We start from the raw sequence: 13,366 nt of genomic DNA on the forward strand, positions 1-13,366 counted from the left end.
AAGGCCCAAGTCTTACCATCTCATAACTTGATTACCTCTGTCAAGACCCTATTTCCAAACAAGGTCATATTCTGAAGAAGGTGGTTAAGGTTGAAACGTGTTTTGGGGAGCACACAATTCAATAGGGAGGATGCTTATTCATCAAAAGCAATATTTTGTAGTTTGTAGTATCTTTTTATGGGGACCAAAAGGCATGTTCTGTACTGTCCCAGACGTAAAGAAGAGCTTCATCTGTGAGGCAGTCAGGGATTTTTCCAGGCTCAACTGTCAATGTCAAGACGGCAGGTGTGGTGCACACCTGTGATCCCAGCGACTTTGGGAGGCTGAGGCAGGAGGATTCCAAGTTCAAAGCCAGCCTCAGCAACTTAGCAAGGCTTTAAGCAACTTAGCAAGACTCTGTTTCAAAACAAAAAAGGGCTGGGGATGTGACTTAGTCACAAAGTGTCCCTGAGTTCTGGGGATAGAGGAGGAGAGGTTGTAGACATTATGTTCTGAGGTCAGACTCTTATTAATTCTGCTAAACTCCCAGTTTCATCTGCAATGCATAAAGTTCTTTCCTAGGAAAATATTGATACTATGTAACACAAAAATTTTATTTAGAGTTTTTGTTTATTTCAATCTTAGTTTTCCAAAGCCTTGAGGATTTTGCTATCATTAATGTTTTTTTAGTCCTTTAATAGTATACTGCTAGAGGTTGTTATAGATTAGAAATTTAATAATAGCTAACATTTATTAAACAATTATTATGTGCCAGGAACATAAAAGCTTTATACAGAATCTCTCATTTAGTTCTCAAAACAATCTCATTTTATATTTTAGAAGGTCAAGGATATAGAATGCTATGAATTTCTCAAGGTCGTGGCTATTTACAGTGAGGGTAGGACTTGATTCTGCCTGGTTCTGAAGTTCACGCGTCACCATTTACAGTATTACTTAGGAAACCATTTCAATAAGTTGAGATTATCCCCAAATTTGCCTTTCACCTCTGCCTCCAAACCAGTAATTTTAAAAGCATTTAACTAGAACTCTGAAACATTGAGTGCATTTAACAGCCATATTATGCTCAACTGCTCTGGCTATCTTCTGGGGAAGCCATCAGTAAGGAAGAGTAGAGGAGGATTCCAGGAAGAAATATGGGGAAAGGAAAGGAGGAGGGGCTGGATAAGGTCATGGGACAACTTTTCAGCAAACAGCATGACTACTCTCCTCTTCCCTCCTGCCAGAAACAGACAGGAAAGGAAGTGAGGCAGAAGGAAACCTCTAGTCAGAAAAAGGGGCCAGAGGCTGGGCACAGTGGCACAAGCCCGTAATCCTAGCTGCTTGGGAGACTTAGGCAGGAGGATGGAGAGTTCAAAGCCAGCCCCTGCAACTTAGCAAGGCCTTAAGCAATTCTGTGATAACCTGTCTCTAAGTAATAATAATAATAATAATAATAATACAAAAAGGGCTGGGATGTGACTCAGTGGTTAAGCAACCCTGGGTTCAATCCCCAGTACCAAAATAAATAAATAAAGAGAACCAGAGGGCCAGGCTCATAGCTGCCCCCTAAAAGCTACCTAAAGTGGTCCAGAACATTTAGAAGGAAAGTCGGAATATCAATTGGACCTTCATATCTCTGGGGTCTGCATTTGTGAATTCGGTCAACCATGGATTGAAGATCTATGAAAAAATTGCATCTGTACTGAATATTTTTCTAGTCATTATTCCCTAAAAAAATATAGCATAACAACTATTCATGTGTATTTACATTGTTTTAGGGATTACAAATAATAAAGATGTGTTGTAAAGTGTACAGGAGTGGGTGTGCATAAGTTACTATGTCATTTGATATAAGCAACTTGAGTATGTGGGGATTTTGGTTATCTGAGGGGGGATGGAAGGAACAGATGGACCTGGAACTAGTCCCCTGATGACACCAAAGGAAATACCTTTTAGATGTTATCACATTATTAGAAAAAGGCATGACTTTTTCTTTGGGGTCAGCGCAGTACTCTGGGTTATTTCATACAAAACATTCAGTGATGAGAGATGCATTTGCCTCCACCTGGTATCTGCTCTGCATGGTGTTCTACTTCTGTTGATTTAAAAAGGGGTAAGACACAGCTGCCTCAAATAACAAATGCTCATCTTCTACAGCTGGTAATGGATGAAAAACCCACTGCACCCTTTTCTTTTCAAGGTCTGGAGGATCAGAGGGTGGGGGGAGAGGCTGGATATATTAAATTATTGTTTGGCAAGCTTTGGCCTCTGAGTGTGCCTCAGGCCTTGCCCTGGAAAAATGCCACATCAAATATGCACCGGAGTGCAAGAAGAAATGAATCTTGCCATCAGTAGCATTTTGTGTTTGGAAATTCTCTATTCCAAAAAGCATCAGTTTCCAAAGGGGCCTGACTGCTTTCTTAATTGCTTTTACAACACAGCAACTTCCCTCTATAGGGAAGGTAATTTGCTCTTTTTCTCTTCCCCTGACTGTGCAAACACTGTGGCTGTTAGGATTGGCTTGAGAGCTATAAAAACAAATCCTCCATGATCTTTTAAACGTATTGGTTTCCTCCAGGAATGTGCTGATGCATTTACACCCATCTGTCCCACCCGATAGTAATAGTGGTATGATGATGACCACAGTGGATGGTGAATGGAGGTTTCTGGGCACCAGGTACTGGCCAGCCAACAAGGCACAGACTTGTCCCATGGCAGCAGAAAGTTGCTTTGTAGGCCAATAGCGAGGCTGAAAAATGGCCTGATGCAAACAAAACCTTGTCCTGACCACATCCAGGCTCTGCCTACCCAGTTAGAGCCAGGAGGCAGAGCACTTCCTCATTGCTGACAAGGCAGGCGCTCACAAAGCACTCCCTGTTAGCTCTGGACACAGACCTCCCACATCCACAGATAAAACAGAGGGGGATTAACACGCCTTAGAAACTAAGCAAATAACTTAAAGGATAATATTTAAATATGCTCCTATATCTAGATCCTGATCTTCTTTTATTCAATTTCATCGTAATGTAAATAAAATAGCAGGAAATATTTTTAGTCTTGTTTAGTGTGTGCTAAAATAGCTCCCAGCCTCTCTAGGTTTAAGGGTCTGAATCTTGTTTAGTTATGAATCCAGTCAGCAGGAGTATGCCAGAGGACAGGGGCAGGGAAACCCCACAGCTCTATTGGCTAGGGAGGGCATTCAAAAATGGAGCCACACTTTCTTCCTCTTCCTGTGGCCCCCTTGGTGATCTTATGTAAGTCTGAGGAGGGAAGTTTCATCAGAGCAATAACCAAAGAGATACAGTGGCTTGCTAAGGATTTATTATGACTTGTCATCTTTATATTTTTAAGTTGGGAATCTCTCTCTATTCTATTAGGCTGATAGAAAAGTGTTATGTATTTATGTCGTGATATGAAAAGGGTTTTGGGGTTATTAGGCAAAAGGTATTAAATATTTATAAAGTATGTATCAATCAGTTTTGTGTTGCTGTGACCAAAATACCCGACAAAAAAAAGAGTTAGAGGAAAGAGTTCATTTTGACTCATTGTTTTAGAGGTTCAGTACACAATGAGCTGACTCTATTGCCCTGGACCCAATGTTAGTTAGAACATCATGGTGGAAGGGCTGGTGGAAGGAAACTTCTGGTGGCCTAGAAGAAGAAAGAAAGGGGGAAGGAGCGAAAGGGAAGATGCACCCCTCCGGGGCACACTCCTAGTGACCCACCTTCTCCCGCCATGCCCTACTTTCTTAGAATTACCACTCTGTCAGTTCAATCAAACTAGGATAGATCCAGGAGGTTACATCTCTCATAATCTATAATCTTTTTACCTCTGAATATTTCTGTATCATTGCAGGAGCTTTTGGGGAATACCTCATAGTCAAACTATAACAATGTATAACCAATGTTCAACAAGAGCTGTTGAATTTTCCAACAGATTCTTTTAATATTTTTACATTATGAATTAACATTAATTCCAAGAGAGAGAGAGAAGGGAATGGAAAGGTCAATGACGAGATTCCAAATGTTCAAGTGACTATCACCTCACACTTCTGTACTGAAACAATTGTCTGAACGCAAACAATTTTAACAGTTGGCTCTACTTTGGGTGTCACTAGGTAAGAAAGGTTAACCTCAATGTACCTTTGTTGGAGGTATTTAACCAGCAACTTCAAATCCATTCTGAAAACCAGCTAAATAGAAATAATCTCAAGAGATTAATATGTAGAAAATAACATTCCCAGGGGTGGGGTTGTGGCTCAGTGGTAGAGCACTTGCCTAGCCATGTGTGAGGCACTAGTTTTGATTCTCGGCACCGCATATAAGTAAATGAATAAAATAAAGGTCCATGAACATCTAAATATATATAAAAATAATTAAAAAAAAGAAAAGAAAATGGCATTCCCTTTACTCTGGAGTTTGAACAGTTAAAGGGTGGCCCTTCTAGGGCTCCTTTTCTGTTCCACTTGGGTTTATGATAAAGTAGAAGAGCCACATAACTCCACAGAAGCTGAGGCAGAAAACATCAAGAAGAAGCTTCGGGGCAGAGAAGTATTGAGTACGAAAGGCTGGAACCAGCTTGTTCTCTCTGCCAGGTTCCTAACCCTCCTCTCACTTTTTTTATTGGTTGAGGACTGTCTCTCTCTCTCTCTCTCTCTCTCTCTCTCTCTCTCTCTGCCTCTTTTAAATTTTGCTTCTGCCCAATAAGAAGGCTTCTGTCTCAACAGTTTTCACATGGCATCTCAAAAACAACCATTTCTATTCTCTGTATTCTGAAATGGTATTCTGCTGTTTATTCTCTGAGCAAAAATTTCTAATCATTTTATAATCTTCCAGGCTTTCTGTATGGAGGTGGTAAATATTGGGAAATCACTTGTAGAGTGTGTATGAAGCCTTAGAGAGCAATCTCATGACCACAGCCTTTGGTACACATTACTTAACACAGTTGGCTCTGGGCACATCAGGGATGGAGACATTGATATTGGATTGGGAAATAGTTCACAGATGAAATATGGACCAATGTGCTTTCCTCATGAAGTCCCTTATATCTAGGCCAGAGGTCATAGTTAAGTGTCCAATTAAAAGGCTGAAAAGATACATAGGAAAACAATTTTTTTTTTAAAGAAACTCTTGTACTCTTTTTTTTAAAAAATTTTTTTGGTGTTGCTTTATTTAAATAAGTTTACTTTAGAAAATAATTATTTAACAAATGCTTCTGCTTTCAGCTATGAGTCAAATTCTAATCTGCATATCCAAGAAACTCTTGTACTCTTGTAGGACTAGCAACTAAATTTATATTGATGTTATCAAAAAATCTGACCTCTAGCATTATATGTTGCAGCAGGAAATTTTATTTGCAGAGAATCACTTTCCTGGGCACTTGGCAGCTATTTTTTTTTAATGTCCTGACGAAGGTAATAAGTTTGCCATTGCTAGTAATTATAAATCATAAAAACTCAGTCAAGTGGGAGCAATTATGAAAAATAAACCATGAGTTAGTTTTTGTAGAGTTGTCAAAATAAGTAAAGGAATTTTTTTCCTAATAAATAAAGCAAGTTTAATCTTATTTGTGTGTCAGTAAGAAAGTCAGTAGTGGGATATAAAAGTAGCAATGATTCAGATAAGCAAAAAAACAATAAGCACTCAGTCATGTACAGCAATGTGTGATTCCAGTGTTTCTGTTCTCATTTTGAGGACATCAGGTTTTTTGAGGGGAAAAAAAGTGTAAAGGCCAGATATATCATAAGTGAGGAGCAAAATAATCTATAAGGATAGTTTTTATAGGAAGGGAGGTTGTTACCATTATTATTAAGCACCTGATATTTATCAAGCACTGTTCCTAAGCCCTTTGCATGTCTGATTGCAGGTGCTCTGACTGGCTTTTTAAATCTTTTCTTTACAATTTAACATTGACCATGAGTAAAAAAATTTAAAAAAGTGAAGTACAAAAGATCTAGACCATTAAAGTATTCCCTTCTAAACACCCTTAGCTCCTGTCCATGAGCAGTTTTAAATGTTGAAACTTTCTGGAAACTGCTACCTTTTTCCTGTTTCTAAATTTCTTGTTAGAAATCAAAATGTCAACATTTATCTTTGACAGAATTCTAGGATAATTCTGACTTATATCAAGTGCTTTTTAAATTAAATTTAAAATGCTAATTTAATAAATATTCAATTTAATTTTAATTGTAAATGAACTGTATTTAAAATTTGAATTTTCTGTTTTAAAATTTAAATTAATTAAATTAAAATTAACTTGCTAAAATGTAAATTAAGGCTGACATGTTACTTGAGAAATTGGTGAAATGTGCTAAATGTGCTTTAGTTTTGGAAAAAAAAATATTATAAAGTTTCTGAAAAACCCTAAAGTTACATTTGGGGATGGAAAAAGTGCTTCATATGAACATGTTCAGTGAATTTATAATTTACTACCATCTTAATATTCTATTAGGGTTATTTTATCAGGCAGTTCATCAAGCTTGGCCAATATTCAAAAGACTATATTTGAATGTCATCAAAAAAGCAAAATATTATTGGGACTGCTAAAATGTGTAGCACATAAATTTTGGTCATTCTGCAAACTGTTCATTTCAAGAATTGATTTTTTAGTGAATTGGACTGCCCCTTTCCTATAGGACTCTGCAGTTGGAAATAAGCCCAAGAACATCAATAAGGTAACATTTGTTCTAAATAGACAGTGAGCCAGAACGGTGTTAGGTACTCTGCAATAGTTGTCTTCATTTAATCCAAACAACTTTTTGAATTAGATAGTATTATCATTTTACAAAGGAGGGGTCTGAGATCAAGAGCTTAATAATGTAAGTTGCCCAAGGGAGGCAGAGAGTCAAGATTGCCGATTTCAAAGGCCACCTGGTTAGTATAGTTCCCAAGCTGTGAAATGCAAGACAAAAATTATATCCCTGCCTTAGATCTCCAAAGAGGTTTGCTCCCACTTTGCTTCCTAAATGGGAAGAGTTTAGCATCTCTGTATGTCACAGCAGCTGAGGCAAATAGCAGATGGGCGGGAACGATTTCCATTATTGGCACCGGTGAAGGGTCAGGTCCTGCCATCCAGTTGGTAGGAGGATTAGACATCGGTATTAATCTATTGGCAGTGGCTACAGCTTCACATTGTGCACAATCAGCTGCCGGTGTTCTCTGGCTGCTTAGCACTTTCTCCATTTTCCCCTTGTAAGGCCCTTAGTTCTATTAGATATAAAGCAGGCAGCCTAGAGCAGTTGCTCTTTGGAATAAGGTCAGCAGCTCTGCATGACTAAGGAGGAAAGTGGGAGGGTCTTGAGTCTTGTAACCTCAAAACAGCTCTCAAGGACACGTGCTCTGGTCTAGTTCAAGGCCTCCTGCTGGAAGGATCATCAGAGTAAGAGGGATGCACTTGGAATGGTTTTGACTGGCAAGCTTTGGTTTGGGTTGATTGTGAGGAGGTTATTTGTGGGAGGATATGTTGAATGAGTCCTGGATGCTTTTTAACCCAGCTAGTATATCCCCCTCCTCCTCTCTTTCCTATTAATTTTTGGAACTGCCAAGACCCACCTGGAACAGATCAGGGTGTAAGATTGTTGTCCCCTCAATCATGCTTGCCACTCACCCTTTCTCCCTGCAGCCTCAGGAAGAATAGGCTTGGGAAGGAAGGGAAAGGAAACTGGGAAGATTATTTTCCTTTCTGCTCTGGACAGCATGATATCATATCAGATTATTTTTTCTGATCCCTTATCTCATATCTCTCGCAGATTGAATGTCTCTAGCTAGGGAGATGAAGACATATATATATATATATATATATATATATATATATTATTTTTTTTTCAGATATTTTTGTTTACAATTCATTGGTAATTGTTAATACTAATATATTAACAAAGATGTCATCATTATCATCACTGTCTAACCACTAATAATAGACAGCAATCATCACTATATAATAACAGAACATTTTCACAAAGAAATCCTCTTCCTACTTGTAGTCACTCCCTCTTTCACCTTCCCAAGCCCTTGACAATCTACTTTTTGTCTGCAATCAATTTTCTTTCTTTCTGTTTTTGGTACCAGGGTTTGAATCCGGGGTGCTCAACCGCTAAGTCACATCACCAGCTCTTTTTTTTAAAAAAAATAATTAATTAATTAATTAATTCTAATTTGTTTTACATGAAAGCAGAATGCATTTCTGTTCATAGTACACAAATGGAGCACAATTTTTCATGTCTCTGGTTGTACACAAAGTAGAGTCACACCATTCGTGTCTTCATACATGTGCCTGGGATAATGATGTCCATCTCATTCCACCATCTTTCCTACCTCTAAGCCCCCTCCCCTCCTCTTCTTCCCCTTTGCCCTTTCCAAAATTCCTCCTTTTTTATTTTTTAGAAACAGAGTCTTCCTAAGTTTCTTAGGGCCTCACTGAGTTGCTAAGTCTGGCTTTGAACTTGTGATCCTCCTGCCTCAGCCTCCCAAGCTGCTGGGATTACAGTTGTGCACCATTATACACAGCCCATCTATTTTGTATCACTATGGATTTGCCTATTCTGGACATCTCATAAAAGTAGAATCACAACATGGACTTTTGTGTATGGCTTTTCACTTAATATAGCATTTTCAATGTTCACTCATGTTGTAGCCAGTGTCAATACTTCATTCCTTTGTAGGGCCAAATAATATCCCATTATATGAATACACAACATTTGTTTTTCCACTCATCATCATTGGTGGACAGTTTGGGTGTTTCCATGTTTTGGCTATTCTGAATAATGCTATATAATCATTTGTGTACAGGTTTATGTGGGCATACATTTTTATTTCTCTTAGGTAATACCGAGGAGTGGGATTGTTTGTCAGATGGTTACTATGGTTAACTCCCTTAGGAACTGCCCAATTATTTTCCAAAGCTGCTGTATCCGTTTGCATCCCCACCAGCCATGTATGAAAGTTTCACATTCTCTCCAATACTTATTATTATCCCTCATTTTAATTATGGCCATCTTAGTGGATGCAAAGTTATTTTGCCTCAGTTTCCCTAAAGACTAGTGGTGTAGAATACCTTTTCATTGGCTACTTGTGTATCTTCTTTGGAGAAATGTTTATTCAGTCCTTTGCTCATTTTAAAATTAGGTTAATCTTACTGTTGATGTTTAAGAGATCTGTATATTCAGGATGTATATCCCTTATCAGATATAAATTTGCCAATGTCTTCTCATCTGTGGATTGTCTTTTCACTATAATGAAATTATGAGCCAAGAGCTTTTTATTTCCAGAGAGGGGAAAAACTTCATTTTAAGAGACAAGGGAACTCTTCATGTAGAAATGATAGTTGAGCTAAGTTTTGAAATCAACAACAAAAATAGAATAAGGCTAGAATCTTCTAAAATAAAAATACACATTGAAGTATATATGATATCACAGATTGATTCATTGGAATTGGGTGGGGCTCAATTTACTCTTTTTGTGGCTTCATTTAAACCTGTGGTTGCAGAACCTAAATTCAGCTGGAATTATAAACTAGAGCTAAAAACGTGACCCTGAGCCATTAGCACATTCAGAGCCACCTCGTTTACCTCCAGACCCTGGATCCTGTCCTTGTCCTTAGAATAAATTTTTGTGCCTTTTATCTTGACTTTTCCTGGACCTGAGGCTGGTTGGCCGTCTGTGCAGGAAATCTATCATTTTTCTTGAATGGTGTCCTGATCCTGGTAAATCTCATGTGCTTGTCAATCAGCACATGGTATTAAGAAGTTTCTGTTGTCTTACTCAAAACTTGCCTTTTACCTTAGGTTTTCTTTGCTGAATTTTATGTGGTCTTTGTTCACCAATTACTCCAACTAAAATTTTCTTCACAAAGAAATGCCAAAGGATATATATGATTTATCTTTTCTGTGGATCTATGAGAACTTTCTGAGTTTCAAGTGACATGTCTTATGCTATTCCCTAGAGGCAAAGAAGAGCAGCAGTTTTTCTTCCAATAAGTTGATAAATTCCCCAGAACACTTTACTAATTATTGACCTATGCATCAGTAGGTACATAGGGATAAACAATAGAATCCCATTTTTCTGGGCTTATTCTAGTACCTCAGGGGCATAAAGTTTAACAATTAGCTGCTCTGCAGAACTTAATTCTAAGTGATATCAGGCAAAGGGTATGAGGAAAATTAGAAAACTTGCTTTCCTTTGTAAAATGTGCAATACAGATGCATAGAAAGTAGACAATTTTTTGCCTTAATTAGAAGAACATGGGAGTGCTCGCACATGCGCTCTCTCTCTCTCTCCCTCTCTCTCTCTCTTGCTCTCTCTCTCTCTCTCTCTCTCTCACACACACACACACACACACACTGGCTTTCACAGCAAAAACAAACTTTAATTTTTAATGATTTTATTATGTTACCTAATGTTTGCATTTAATACATAGTGAAGCAAAATAGCAAATGAATATCAAGAAAAAAGGAAATGAGGTCTGGGGATATATCTCAGTTGGTAGAGGGCTTGCCTACTATGCACAAGGCCCTGGGTTCAATCCCCAGCACCACCCCCAAAAAAAGTAAGTGAGTTTTTGAAAATAGAAGTGGACAATATTATTAGTGTGGAAAATAAAATTGAAAAAAAAATACTACACTTAGTGACTGCAAGACAAGAAATGAGACAGTTTTGCCTAAGAGGAGAAATAAGAAAACATTTTGATTCATTACAGGCTGCAAATGAGAGGTGCTGTGAGTTGTGCTTAGACTAACAATATTAAATTAAATCCACAAGAAAGAACAAGAAACCAGGAGAAGAGAGGATATCCTGACATACTCAAGGAAGCTTCCCTCTTCTGTCAACCTGAGACATAAAAATAGGACATTTATTAGGAAGAGGGCTTTTAATTGATTGCAAACTATTCTATTTTTCTCCAAATCCCTAGGGTGAACAAAGGAAATCAATATAAACAATGGAATTTTCTGATACATTTAGGAAATGGAAAACAATGTCCAACAGTAAGAGTTGGACAGATCTAAACTGATAGAAATTGTGGAAAATTCCATCACCTTCTGAATTGTTAAGCCCTTGGAGAATAGAGCAGAATGACTGCTCTATTGTGTCCTACTGTGCAGTCAGTAGGACAGTGTCTTAGAAGGATCAATCAATTAAATATATCAGTGGAATTGTTAAGCCCTGGACTTGAGGCTACCTCCACATCCAGGATAAGCACTCTCTCCCAGGTGTTATGTTCATATATAGGATCACCTAAAAGGAGACATTTCCTGAGATAAGTATAGGAGTCTTGATTTGAATTACTTAGAGATATTCTGGTACCTCAGGGGCATTAAGTTTAACAATTAGCTGTTCTGCAGAACTTAATGGAAATTAAGGTAGAACATCAGACCTAAGAATGATCCAGAACAGAATTGTATCCAAAAGACCACAGGGATGAATTGTGGGATGACAGAGTTGAGCTTCTAAGTCTTGAGCCTATAGATAAGAAACTGAACTCTGTACATAAACTTTTTACAAAATTTCATTTATATTTTGACTCACCACCTGTAATTTTTAAAGTTGGGTTTCACTTCCTATTACAAAGTTCTAGGACATCAATGGTTTAAATGAAATAGAATTTTACTTCTTTAATGTGAAGCCACATGTGGGCAGGGCAGGGTTGACATGAGAGCACTGACCCATGACACAGGGAAATGGCCTTGTCCTAGCGCACCATCTAACTTCACATGTGTGTGCTCTTATCCTGATGATAGAGTCATAACATCTGTGTTCCAGGTGAAGAAAGGAGGAAGAAAGGGAGAGGGGTCACAGGTGTGTCCCAGGTGTGACCCAACTTATTCATAAACATTATCAGAGAAGCTGCCAAAGAAAATTTCCACCTACATCTCACTGAACAGAACACAATCAAAAGACCAAACCAACCAGCAAGAAAGACTGGGAAATGCAGTTTTGACATCCAGAGCCATTTGTCCACCTAAAACACAGAGGTTCAGTTAGCATGACATAAAGAAGAACACATATTGGGAGATGGACTACAATATTTACAATATCACAGTTCAGAAGTAAGTATGAGTCTGGGTTTCATAACAAAATTCTTCCTTTTATTTACTCTCTACTTAACAGCTTGAAGTGTCAATGTTGCCTCCTCCTTCTAGTGTGGTTGGTTTGATGTGAGTTGAGAAGTGATCCAAAGATGCCCAAGGGCTCTGGCTATGGAGGTGGGAACCATAGGGGGTGCACTTCATGGAGTCAACTCAACTTAATGAGGTTTGCTTTTTAATATTACACTAATATTACTGAAGTGTTGTGTTCACCCCTTGTTTACTCCTTCTGGAATATTCACCTTTAGTTATTTAACTTTCAATAAATGATGAAATTGAACCTCAAGCAGACTGACACATTCTGTGTGTGTTGACTGAGTGGCCCTGCCACGACCCTGAACACTGGCTAGTTCTCTGCACCTTCTGAAGCATCACTGTTCCTTCTTAACAGATACAAAACAGAGCGAGAAAATCTTTCCTTCAGTGGACAGAGACACTTTGGATAATCAAAACTCATCTGCAACTCGCCAACCCATGGATCACCCACAGGAGAAACCCTACATGGCCAAGAATTGGAAATGGATAATAACATTTAAATTATATGACTCTAGGAAGAAATGATAATGGACCAACATAAAAATTGATAGGAAATCTCAAGGGCTGCCCCAAGTAGGTTAGCAGGTTAGAGAAGAATGTGTATATTCTGCATATATGTATATATATATATATGGTCTGTTTAAACTGTATAAATGTTTAAAAAATATTAGTAGCAAAATTAGCCTTAAAATGGTCCCTCCAAATTCTTTTATTTTACAGATGAGTTTACTATAATGCAGGGAGGTCAGCCAGAAACAGTCATAAATTAGTTATAAACCTCTTGAGAAAATAATTTCCATTTCTACCACTATTGAATAATAGCCACCTGGTGGACCCAAAAGATTTTTGTCAGTTTCTCACAAAGGGATGCAAGTAATTTAAAATAATGTAAATATTGACTAATGGAAAAGTTATTAATTTAAAACTTGGGAGAAATTCCTGAACTACCAAAAATGAGGGGAAAGAATTGTCCCCTTATAAAAATAACATGGTTGAGAAATTAAAATTGACCTTCAAATATCATATCATTCTATTCATGAATGCAAAATCCAGTCAACCTTGTATCATGCATATCTAATTATTTAAATATAAATGCAAAACATAATAATAATCCAATCTCAGAAATACAAAAGTAGCTATTAAAACTCTGCTGTCCATTTTTGACCTGCTGTATCTGGTTTACCAAGAGCAAATGGTAGTATATCAGATAGGAGAATCAAAGTCAAACCATTTCTTTCCCCTGTACTTTTTTTTTTTTTTTTTTTTTTTTTT

Source organism: Marmota marmota, unplaced genomic scaffold, assembly GCF_001458135.2.
Source record: "Marmota marmota marmota unplaced genomic scaffold, marMar, whole genome shotgun sequence".
Lineage (NCBI taxonomy): Eukaryota > Metazoa > Chordata > Mammalia > Rodentia > Sciuridae > Marmota > Marmota marmota.